Source organism: Branchiostoma lanceolatum, chromosome 8, assembly GCF_035083965.1.
Source record: "Branchiostoma lanceolatum isolate klBraLanc5 chromosome 8, klBraLanc5.hap2, whole genome shotgun sequence".
In the NCBI taxonomy this organism is placed as follows: Eukaryota; Metazoa; Chordata; class Leptocardii; order Amphioxiformes; family Branchiostomatidae; genus Branchiostoma; species Branchiostoma lanceolatum.
This window is the reverse complement of record NC_089729.1, coordinates 7,830,069-7,840,917: the sequence shown is the minus strand read 5'-3', so window position 1 is coordinate 7,840,917 and position 10,849 is coordinate 7,830,069. Positions and strand designations below refer to the sequence as shown.

General features: G+C 48.4%; 1 protein-coding gene across 1 annotated transcript in view; it reads right to left on the bottom strand.

Annotated features, from left to right (window-relative positions):
* Positions 1-10,849, bottom strand: part of LOC136440038 (cytochrome P450 2J4-like) — a 44,537-nt gene that overhangs the window by 32,841 nt on the left and 847 nt on the right. The gene's annotated exons all lie outside the window — the stretch shown is intronic.

Genomic DNA, 10,849 nt, shown 5'->3' with positions numbered 1-10,849 from the left:
ATTACTGACTCCAACAATTTCTAATCGAACATCACATTAAATAACAAATCCTTATTAACCCTCTATCGTTGGGGACCTTGTCGTCCCTTACTTTTTGACGAGACCACAACAACATGATGCTCAGTGGACCTTGCTCGTCCTTTAGTACAGTTGGCCTTGTGTCCATTTGTGCCAACGGCAAGGTCACAACACCACCACACTAATAACATTCATCTCTTACACCTAAAATTAGTGGCAAAAAGCACCCCTCCGGTCAAAATGGTCACACCTAACCCGAAACTAGGTAATATATATAGGGAACCAACGTTAGCGATGAAAACCACCCCCAATATCATCGATTCCAACACTTTCTAATCCAACATCACATTAAATAACAAATCTATATTAACCCTCTATCGTTGGGGATCTTGTCGTCCCTTACTTTTCGACAAGACCACAACAACATGATGCTCAGTGGACCTTGCTCGTCCTTTAGTACAGTGGGCCTTGTGTCCATTTGTGCCAACGGCAAGGTCACAACACCACCACACTAATAACATTCATCTCTTACACCTACAATGATTAGCAAAAACCACCCCTCCGGTCAAAATGGTCACACCTAACCCGAAACTAGGTAATATATATAGGGAACCAACATTAGCGACAAAAACCACCCCCAATATTACTGACTCCAACACTTTCTAATCCAACATCACATTAAATAACAAATCTATATTAACCCTCTATCGTTGGGGATCTTGTCGTCCCTTACTTTTCGACAAGACCACAACAACATGATGCTCAGTGGACCTTGCTCGTCCTTTAGTACAGTGGGCCTTGTGTCCATTTGTGCCAACGGCAAGGTCACAACACCACCACACTAAAAACATTAATCTCTTACACCTAAAATTAGTGGCAAAAACCACCCCTCCAATCAAAATGGTCACACCTAACCCGAAACTAGGTAATATATATAGGGAACCAACATTAGCGATGAAAACCACCCCCAATATCATCGATTCGAACACTTTCTAATCCAACATCACATTAAATAACAAATCTATATTAACCCTCTATCGTTGGGGATCTTGTCGTCCCTTACTTTTCGACAAGACCACAACAACATGATGCTCAGTGGACCTTGCTCGTCCTTTAGTACAGTGGGCCTTGTGTCCATTTGTGCCAACGGCAAGGTCACAACACCACCACACTAATAACATTCATCTCTTACACCTAAAATTAGTGGCAAAAACCACCCCTCCGGTCAAAATGGTCACACACCTAACCCAAAACTAGGAAAGATGTAGGGAACCAACATTAGCGACAAAAACCATCCCCAATATTATCGATTTCAACACTTTCTAATCCAACATCACATTAAATAACAAATCTATATTAACCCTCTATCGTTGGGGATCTTGTCCCTTACTTTTCGACGAGACCACAACAACATGATGCTCAGCGGACCTTGCTCGTCCTTTAGTACAGTGGGCCTTGTGTCCATTTGTGCCAACGGCAAGGTCACAACACCACCACACTAAAAAATTCATCTCTTACACCTAAAATTAGTGGCAAAAAACACCCCTCCGGTCAAAATGGTCACACCTAACCCAAAACTATGAAAAATATAGGGAACCAACGTTAGCGATAAAAACCACCCCCAATATTATCGATTCCAACACTTTCTAATCCAACATCACATTAAATAACAAATCTATATTAACCCTCTATCGTTGGGGATCTTGTCGTCCCTTACTTTTCGACAAGACCACAACAACATGATGCTCAGTGGACCTTGCTCGTCCTTTAGTACAGTGGGCCTTGTGTCCATTTGTACCAACGGCAAAGTCACAACACCAACACATTAATAACTTCCATCTATCACACCCACACATTAGCAAAGAAAAACATTCCTCCAGTAAAAATGGTCACACCCAACCCAAAACCAGAAAAACATTAGCAAGAAGTCAAAAAAAAGAAAACTAGCAAGAAAAACACCCCTCCGTCAAAATGGTCACACCCAACATTAGCGACCAAAAAACACCCCTCGTAATAAAATGGTCACATCTAACATGGCGGCCCCCATCCTTGGAAGCAAAAACAGAACAGGTTTTGCTATCGCAAACCTGTAAAAAGTATTCTAACATATCTTTGGATAGAACGTGAAGATTGACCACACTTCCGTGTTCGGCCGCAAGCCCTTCTGCTACGACCCGGAAGTAAATTACGCCTGATAATGCTGAAACGGTAGCACGGAAACCCCCATGCAGTGCGAAATCTACGACAGAATTTAACACAAGAAGGCTCATTTGGGGCCAACTTTGAGTGTGCAAATCTCGTTCGAAAATTATATTTGGATCTCCAAGTGTATCGCAGGAGCTTAGACAGCTTCTTGACATTACAGGGACACATTTACATGCATGATTTGGCCTTTCGTGCGAGATCTATTGAGTTTTTACGTGACCATGTCTTGTGCCTCAAATCGGCGCGTAACATAACAACGACACACGACATGACACAACTTGAGAAACACGAACCAAATGTCACGGGGTGACTGATAGCCGACACTGTGACTAATTAGCCTGGTAGATGAGAACCACATGTATCAGGGGGGAACTGTGGGAAACGGGGGATGATCCAGGAGTTGACCTGTAGACACAGCCGGGGTAGGACGTCCGTGTTGAATAAAGAACATCAGAAACTAAATTCAACGGCTCCTGCTCATCTTTGATAACGTCACCGCTCGCCACCGTGACATTTGGTAGCACGGCTGGGGTCCTCCAAGGCAAAGTCGTGAACTTAAAGAGCAGACCAGCGGCTGCGCCGACACTGAGATCACCGAGAGACGGTCGGAGGATTTGGAAAGAGCAGACCAGCGGCCGCGCCGACACTGAGATCACCGAGGGACGGTCGAAGGATATAGGTGGGTGGGCATTGCTTGCATCCATTGATAGCCGCACAGTCTTCTCCATACTCCAGCTCCGAGAATAGGTTGTGTTTTTTGTGGTTTTCAATACCTAGCCCCGGGTTTAGAGCTCTGTCCAAATCAGCCCCAGTTCTTTTAATATGGCCGGGGCAGCGCCTTTCTTCGCGCCGTTCGACAGGAGGGTCGCCAAGTTCAACGGCCCTCCTTGCTCCCCGAACGACCTCACCGTGAGGGAATTTATTGAGGAAATTAGATCCGTGTTTCGTCTGTGTGATATTGAGGACGACGCGAGGCGACGTAGCGACATCGTCATGCGGCAGCTTGGGGGAATAGCGAAGAGGGAAATGCAGCAGATCCCTCAGGCTGACCGACATGACGTCGAAAGACTTTTTGATGCATTGCTTAGCAGTTATGATGATAAGACCAGTCATAGTGACTACTTACGACAGTTTTATGCCAGAGAGCAAAGGAGGGGGGAAACTATCAGGGATTTTGGCCTGGCCCTGCAGGAGTTATGGTCAAGGGCAGAAGAAAGGGCTCCGGCCCCGGCCGCCGAGCCTGCAGCGCAGGACGCAGCCGCCGCTGCGGCCGCCGCTGCCGCCGCTGCCGCCGCTGCGGCCCAGGCTAGGGATAGTACCCTTAGAGATAGGCTTATAGATGGGCTAAGGGACGATTCAGTCAGGCGTCAGCTGAAACGTGAAGCCAAGGATAATGCTATAGACTATCAGGAAGCCAAAGAAGCTGCTATGCAGCTGACCGGGGAGTGGGAGGCCAGGAGACCTGCCCCGGTCCACGCCACGTGGGAAGAGGGCACCCCCCACGACGTCCAAGATAGCGCCATGCCTTCGGGTAGCAGACTGGAACAACTACTAGAGAGAACTCTCGAGGTGCTAACAATTAACGTACAGAGAGGCCAGCCTGGCAGGCGAAATAACACATGTTACAATTGCGGGGGGGAGGGCCATTTTTCCCGAGAGTGTGTTGAGGAGGCTAGGTGCCACAACTGTGGGCAAGAAGGGCATATAGCCCGGGGATGTCGGTCAAGGCCACTGAACAACGACAACGGCCGCAGACCAGCCAGACCTGACACCAGGGAATGCCATAAATGCGGCCAAACAGGCCACATCGCCAAAGAATGTAGGCAGGGGCAGTCTGGAAATCCCGATGCGCGCATTCCCCCAAACTAGAGCGGTCCGCCCCCGACAGCGGCCCGGGGGTGGATGGGGTAGAAACTGATAATGAGCTGCAGGAGGATCGACGTAGAGTAGACTTTAGCAAAGTAGATAAAGAAGAAAGCCTTAGAGATAGAACTATAGGATCGTCGGATAATGTCATCATCTCATTCGACGGGGTGGACATCCCCTGTCTGTTAGACACGGGATCGCAAGTCACCACCATCCCTGAACCACTGTATCATAGATACTTTGGGGAGGATAGTCCAACTCCTAAAAACGCAGATTCCTGGGTCAGATTAACTGCCGCCAACGGTGAAGATATACCGTTGGTAGGTTACGTAGAAATGGATGTGACGGTGTTTGGGAAAACTTTGCCTAGGAGAGGAATTATTATAACAAAAGACCAGGGAAAGGCTATTCCGGCTATATTAGGGATGAATGTAATAGGCCCTTGCAGAGACACCTTATTCACGGAATACGGGAGGGAATATCCAGACAGAATCCAAACAAATCGAGATAGACAATGGCAGAGAGCTTTAAAGACTCACGAACAACACCTTAAGTTAGCTGACCCCTCAGGTAGAATATGTTATGTCAGATCCACATGCAGACAGAAGATAACCATACCGGCCAGACATGAGACGGTGATATATTGCAAGGTTAAAGGGAGTAAAACACCATACACGGCACTGGTAGAGCCTACATCCAGTCCAAACATGAACTCGGCTTTAATAGTAGCGCGATCGTATGTAACCGTAAGACACGGAAGGGCCCCGGTGAGAATTGCGAACCTGTCTAAACAAGATGTACAGATCTCACATAATACTATAGTGGGTGAGCTTTCTCTGGCGGAATTCGTGCCACCCTTAGAAGACGAAATTTGCCTGGAAAGAGAGAGTGACGACACGGTCAAAGTGTGTTTTCAAAACAACATTAACGCAACAGGCACCGAACCCCCTCCCGAATCGTGGTTCCCAGAAGATCTCGACCTATCTGAGGCTGATCTCGCGGACGATCAGAAACAAAAGTTAGGGGAAGTGCTAGCTAGACATAAGAATGCGTTCTCTACAGGGCCCTTTGATGTGGGACGCACGACAGTGTTAGAACATAATATTCCCACAGGCGATGCGGCCCCCATCCGGGAACCGTACAGAAGAATACCCCCTACTCTGTACCAAGATGTGAGAGAACAGATCCAGAAGTTACAAGATAACGGCATAATTAGGGAGAGTACATCTCCGTGGGGGGCGGGGCTGGTCTTAGTTAAGAAGAAAGACGGCTCAGTCAGGTTCTGTGTAGATTATCGCAAATTAAACGCAGTGACGCACAAGCAGGCCTTCCCACTACCACGTGTAGAGGAGTCGTTAGAAGCTCTAGGAAACGCCAAGGTGTTCAGTTCGTTAGATTTATGTTCTGGCTTCTGGCAGGTACCGCTTAAGGAAGAAGACAAGGAAAAGACGGCATTTGTTACCCCCTGGGGGGCCTGGGAGTGGGAATCTATGCCCATGGGACTGGCCGGAAGTCCCTCCTCGTTTCAACGCGTCATGATGAAATGTCTTGGAGACCAGAATCTCAACTTCTTACTTATCTACCAAGATGACATACTTGTATATTCAGACTCATTTGAGAGCCACCTAGAGAAGCTCGAGTTTGTCTTGACAAGGCTGGAACAGCATGGACTGAAACTGAAGCCTTCGAAGTGTAATTTATGTCAGACAGAAGTCAGATACTTGGGCCATGTGGTCAGTGAGAAGGGTGTCGCCACTGACCCTGATAAGATCGCAGCAGTGAGAGACTGGCCTACTCCCCAAACAGTAAAACAGCTGCGATCCTTCCTGGGGTTTTCGGGGTATTATCGCCGCTTTGTGCAAGGGTATGCCCAGATAGCAGCATGTTTACATGAGCTGGTGGGAGGGCAAGGGAAGGCACAAAACAAAACCACATTAGATAAATGGTCTGCGATACACCAGCGTGCCTTTGAAACCTTGAAACTGAAGTTAACGAGCGCCCCCATTTTGGCCTGTCCAGATTACACTAAGGAGATGATTTTGTACGTAGACGCCTGTGACTATGGGTATGGGGCAGTGCTAAGTCAAGTGCAGGAGGGGACTGAGAGGGTTATTGCGTACGCAAGCAAGGGGCTAGGTTCCGCCGAAAGAAGTCCACACAATTACAGTAGCTTCAAGCTAGAACTGGCAGGACTTCACTGGGCTATCTGTAAGAAATTCAAAGAACATCTCTACGGGATAAAGTTCATAGTCTTCACTGACAACAACCCCTTAGCACACCTACGTAACGCTAAACTCGGGGCTGTAGAACAGAGGTGGGTGGCCCAGATGGCTGCGTTCGATTTCGAGATCAAATACAGGCCCGGGCGCATCAACACAAACGCAGACGCCCTGTCGCGGCTTCCCGCCACGACGTCCGGAGATGTTCATGAGACGGTAAGGCCAGAAGTCGTTAAGGCCGCGTGTCAGCGTTACGTATTGCCGACGAAGCCGGATGTATCCGAGCAGTTGCGACAGTGGCTACAGGATGACGTCACATACCCAGTGTCTCTGGATAAGCCGCAAGATGACGTCACCAGCCCAGCGCCCACAAGTAAGCCAAGTGAGACGTTACCATCGCAGCCAACAACAGAGGTAGGACAGCTGCAACGAGAAGACCCCACCCTTAGTCGAGTGATGAAGTATGTCCGCCGCAAGCGCCAACCTGACCAACGTGAGCGTAAAGAGGAGAGTGCAGATACCCTCCGTCTCCTCAATCAGTTTGACCGACTGGAGATACAGGATGGCGTGTTGGTGCGGACGAGAATCGACGCAAGCGACGGGCGCCTTAAGAATCAGCTTGTACTGCCTCCAGAACTGCGCCAACGAATGTTCCAGCACCTGCACACTGACGCTGGCCACTTAGGCATCAACCGCATGCAACGGCTGATGGAGAGAAGGTTTTATTGGCCAGGCATGCATGCAGATATCGCTTTATGGGTGAAAACATGCAAGAGATGTGTGCTACGTAAGACTCCTGCGAAGGCTGTACCCGCACCGCTTGTTCCCATTAAAACCACATATCCCCTAGAGTTAGTCGCATTGGACTATTTGACAGTTGAGAAATCTTCCTCCGGGTACGAGTACATACTGGTGATAATTGATCATTACACTAAGTATGCGGTTGCCGTGGCAACACGAAACCAGTCGGCGGAGACCACGGCGAAAGCGTTCTGGACCCATTTCGTGGTTCATTATGGATTTCCTCATAGAATACATTCGGACAAAGGTGCAAACTTCTTGTCCAACACAATGCAAGAACTCTGTAGAATGTATGGGGCTGTTAGGAGCAATACCACCCCTTACCACCCGCAGGGAAACGGGCTGTGCGAGCGTTTCAATAAGACTTTATTAAACTTGTTGGGAACGCTCGAGAAGGACAAGAAGAAGAGATGGCCTGACTACTTGGCTGAAGTGGTCCATGCCTATAACTGTACGGAGCAAGAATCCTCCAGTTATTCCCCGTTTTACCTGGTATTCGGACGGCACCCACGATTGCCAATTGATGTCGTCATGGGAACGGAGGATGAGAATGATGATCTTGCCACAGACGGCTGTACGGACGACTGGGTACGTCAACACTGGCGGCGGTTCCAGTATGCTTATGGTAGAGCGACAGAACGGATGGAGATGGCGAGAGAAAAGGACAAACGCCTGCGTCGACGCAAGGAGAGGAACTGTCCGTTGTTGCCAGGGCAACGGGTCCTAATACGTAACAAGCGCTTACGAGGGAGGCAGAAGATTCAAGACAGACTCGAGGCCACCCCCTACATTGTTATTTCACAGCCGAATCCGGACATAGACGTGTTTGTCATTAAGCCGGAGCGGGGACAAGGCCCCGAGAGGACAGTCCACAGGGACATGCTGATTCCGTCGCCGTTTCCAGGGCAACCACCGGCACGGACAAGAGCAAGACCACGTGACGAGCGCCAGCGGACCGGGCCGGAAGTAGACCAAATGGACGACGGTATGGCCGCATCGGAAGACGAATTAGAGGACCTTTATGACGGGATGGTGCTTTTCCCGATGCCGGCCGGAGAGCCAGCAGTACAACCTGAACCACTAAGAAGGTCTAACAGAATAAACCAAGGAGTCCCACCAGTACGATACGCAGAAGTGTATAACATCACACCCAAATACGTTTCGACCCTACGTGTTAATCTGTGTTAATGACTTAATGTGCTAACCACGCGCCAGGGCGGGACTGCTAAATGAGTGGGGGGAGGAGCTGAGGCCGTAGTGTGTCCAGGAAAGCCATACATCGGTGGATTTACCGGGTAGCGGGAAGGTCCGGGCACACGAAAGCCGGCAGCTGATAGGAATACGGGTTTTCACTCCCCAGGGTTAGGACACATTATAAGATAAGTTTTATAGATAAGTTGCAAGATGGTAAGACTGTAAGATTAGATGTATCGCCTTTCTCCGAGGAGTTGTAGTCTTAAAAAGTTGTCGTAGCACGGTTTGATTTAGCGTATTTTCTAGCTGTTGTTGTTGTTGGTGTTGTAATTCGTAGGGAGTTAGAGAGAGATAGTTTGAGGAAGAGAGAGAAGACGTGCGGTTGTCGATGGTTGCATGCATGTGTTGCCCTAACCCACCCCACCTCTGTAGGCGTGATTCCACGGAACAACTCGGGAGACAACGACGACCCCGAAGGCCCGACGCAGCAGCGATCGTGGGAGCATCCAGCCGGGAGGCCTCTGCAGATAACAAGCTTCTTCCCGACGGGTCGAGTCCTGCCGTTTCCCGTGGTCCTGGGACAGCCTGGGAGCGCTCAAGCCGGCCGCCAAGGAGAAGGAGGGAGCGGGAACCATGCAGCGTGCGGGAGCTGTGAGGCGTGTGTCGGACATTATGATAACAATGACATTCAGAGACAGTATAGAGAACGGAGCAGAGTTACTATTTTAAGTTGTTTCCGGAACCATTGAATTCGAATGCGTGTTTGAGTATAGATTTTGTTAGCTCGTATAGTTTGGAACGATATTGCCTTTGTAGTTACTTAGACGGCTCAAATGTATCACTGGTTGTCGAAATGGTTTCCCTTCGTTATCGAATGTAATACCCGTTCATAGACACAACATAAATTTATTCCCATGTCTATTTTATACCTATTCATCTTAATATCGCATCACAACTCATATGTACGTATCATTATAACGGGGTCGTTATGAAAGAAGTCGGGGGGAGATGTCACGGGGTGACTGATAGCCGACACTGTGACTAATTAGCCTGGTAGATGAGAACCACATGTATCAGGGGGGAACTGTGGGAAACGGGGGATGATCCAGGAGTTGACCTGTAGACACAGCCGGGGTAGGACGTCCGTGTTGAATAAAGAACATCAGAAACTAAATTCAACGGCTCCTGCTCATCTTTGATAACGTCACCGCTCGCCACCGTGACACAAACATTTGAACGGCTTGCTCCACGAAAAGCGCAACCATATATTATAACTCAAGTGACTTCAAGAATCAACCGCTAGAAATAAACCACTCTCACTGGTGCGGACTGAGTAACGAAATACGAACTTACCATGATTTCTCTATCCAAAGTACCATAATAACCCCACGAACGGAAATCTCAAGAAGGAACCGTTAGAAAAATAAACAATCCGGGGAACTGACTGAAGAACGAACTGTACGACCTTTATACGACCTTTATTATTTTATACGAACCAAAACTAAGAAATTGTAGGCCGCTAGGAAAAGCACACCTCACCTTCTTGACGGCTCAACACTCAACCCTCCTGGCAAAACTTCACGGACTACAAACTCAAAAATCAACGGCTAGAAACCACGAAATCTTGCCAAACTATATGGAAGAAAAATGGAGAATTTCAACTGCGAGCAAAACACACCCAAATCTCACAAAATGTACGGGCGGAACTGAGAATCGGGCCCGAAAGAGTACTAGTACACCTTTCCGCGGGGGACATGGAAAAACAAGCATGAAAGATTTCACCCGCGACAAAAACACCACAAAATCTCACCAACCTTACAGACGGGACTTGAGGATTCTACCGCGAGAAAAACACAATAAACTCTCACCAACCTTACAGACGGGCCCGAGAATCCAACCGCGAAGAATTACAAATGTCCGCGGAGAGAAACCACGAGATCACAAATTACACACAACTGTACTGATCATGACAAGCATCAAAGATAACCTCCTCAAGAAAAACACACAATCTCTCAACTTATACGGGCGGAACTGAGAAATTTTCACCACTAGTAACCACCTACTGACGCAGGGAAACGGAGGGCGCAACGGAACGAAATATTACACCAATGAAACTTGCATGCGCTAGGGTAGAAAGAAAGTAATCAGACAAGAGAAAAAGTGGTAGAAATCGAGGGGAGTTGGAGTCGGATTTGAGGGCAAGGGTCTACGCTGGGCGTCTCTCTCCGCGGGCCTGACAGGGGAGCTTTTGTCAGGTACAGGGATCCGGGCGGAACCCAATGGTACGGTACATTTTAAATCTTTTGCAACCGACCAAACATAAAGCAAAGTAGGTAAAAAGGAGGTGGCACATTCAAGCAAAGTAATCAGAAGCGAGCAACAGACCCATCAGTAGGAACCATTTTGTCACAATAAGGTCTAGAGCAGGATTTGGACTCAACTCTGTCACAACTTAACTAAGTTAGCGGGGGGTTTATACCCAGACCGCTCACTACTTAACTAAGCTTTCTCACCACAAACCAAGGCCACAAGGTCAAGGGTTCCGT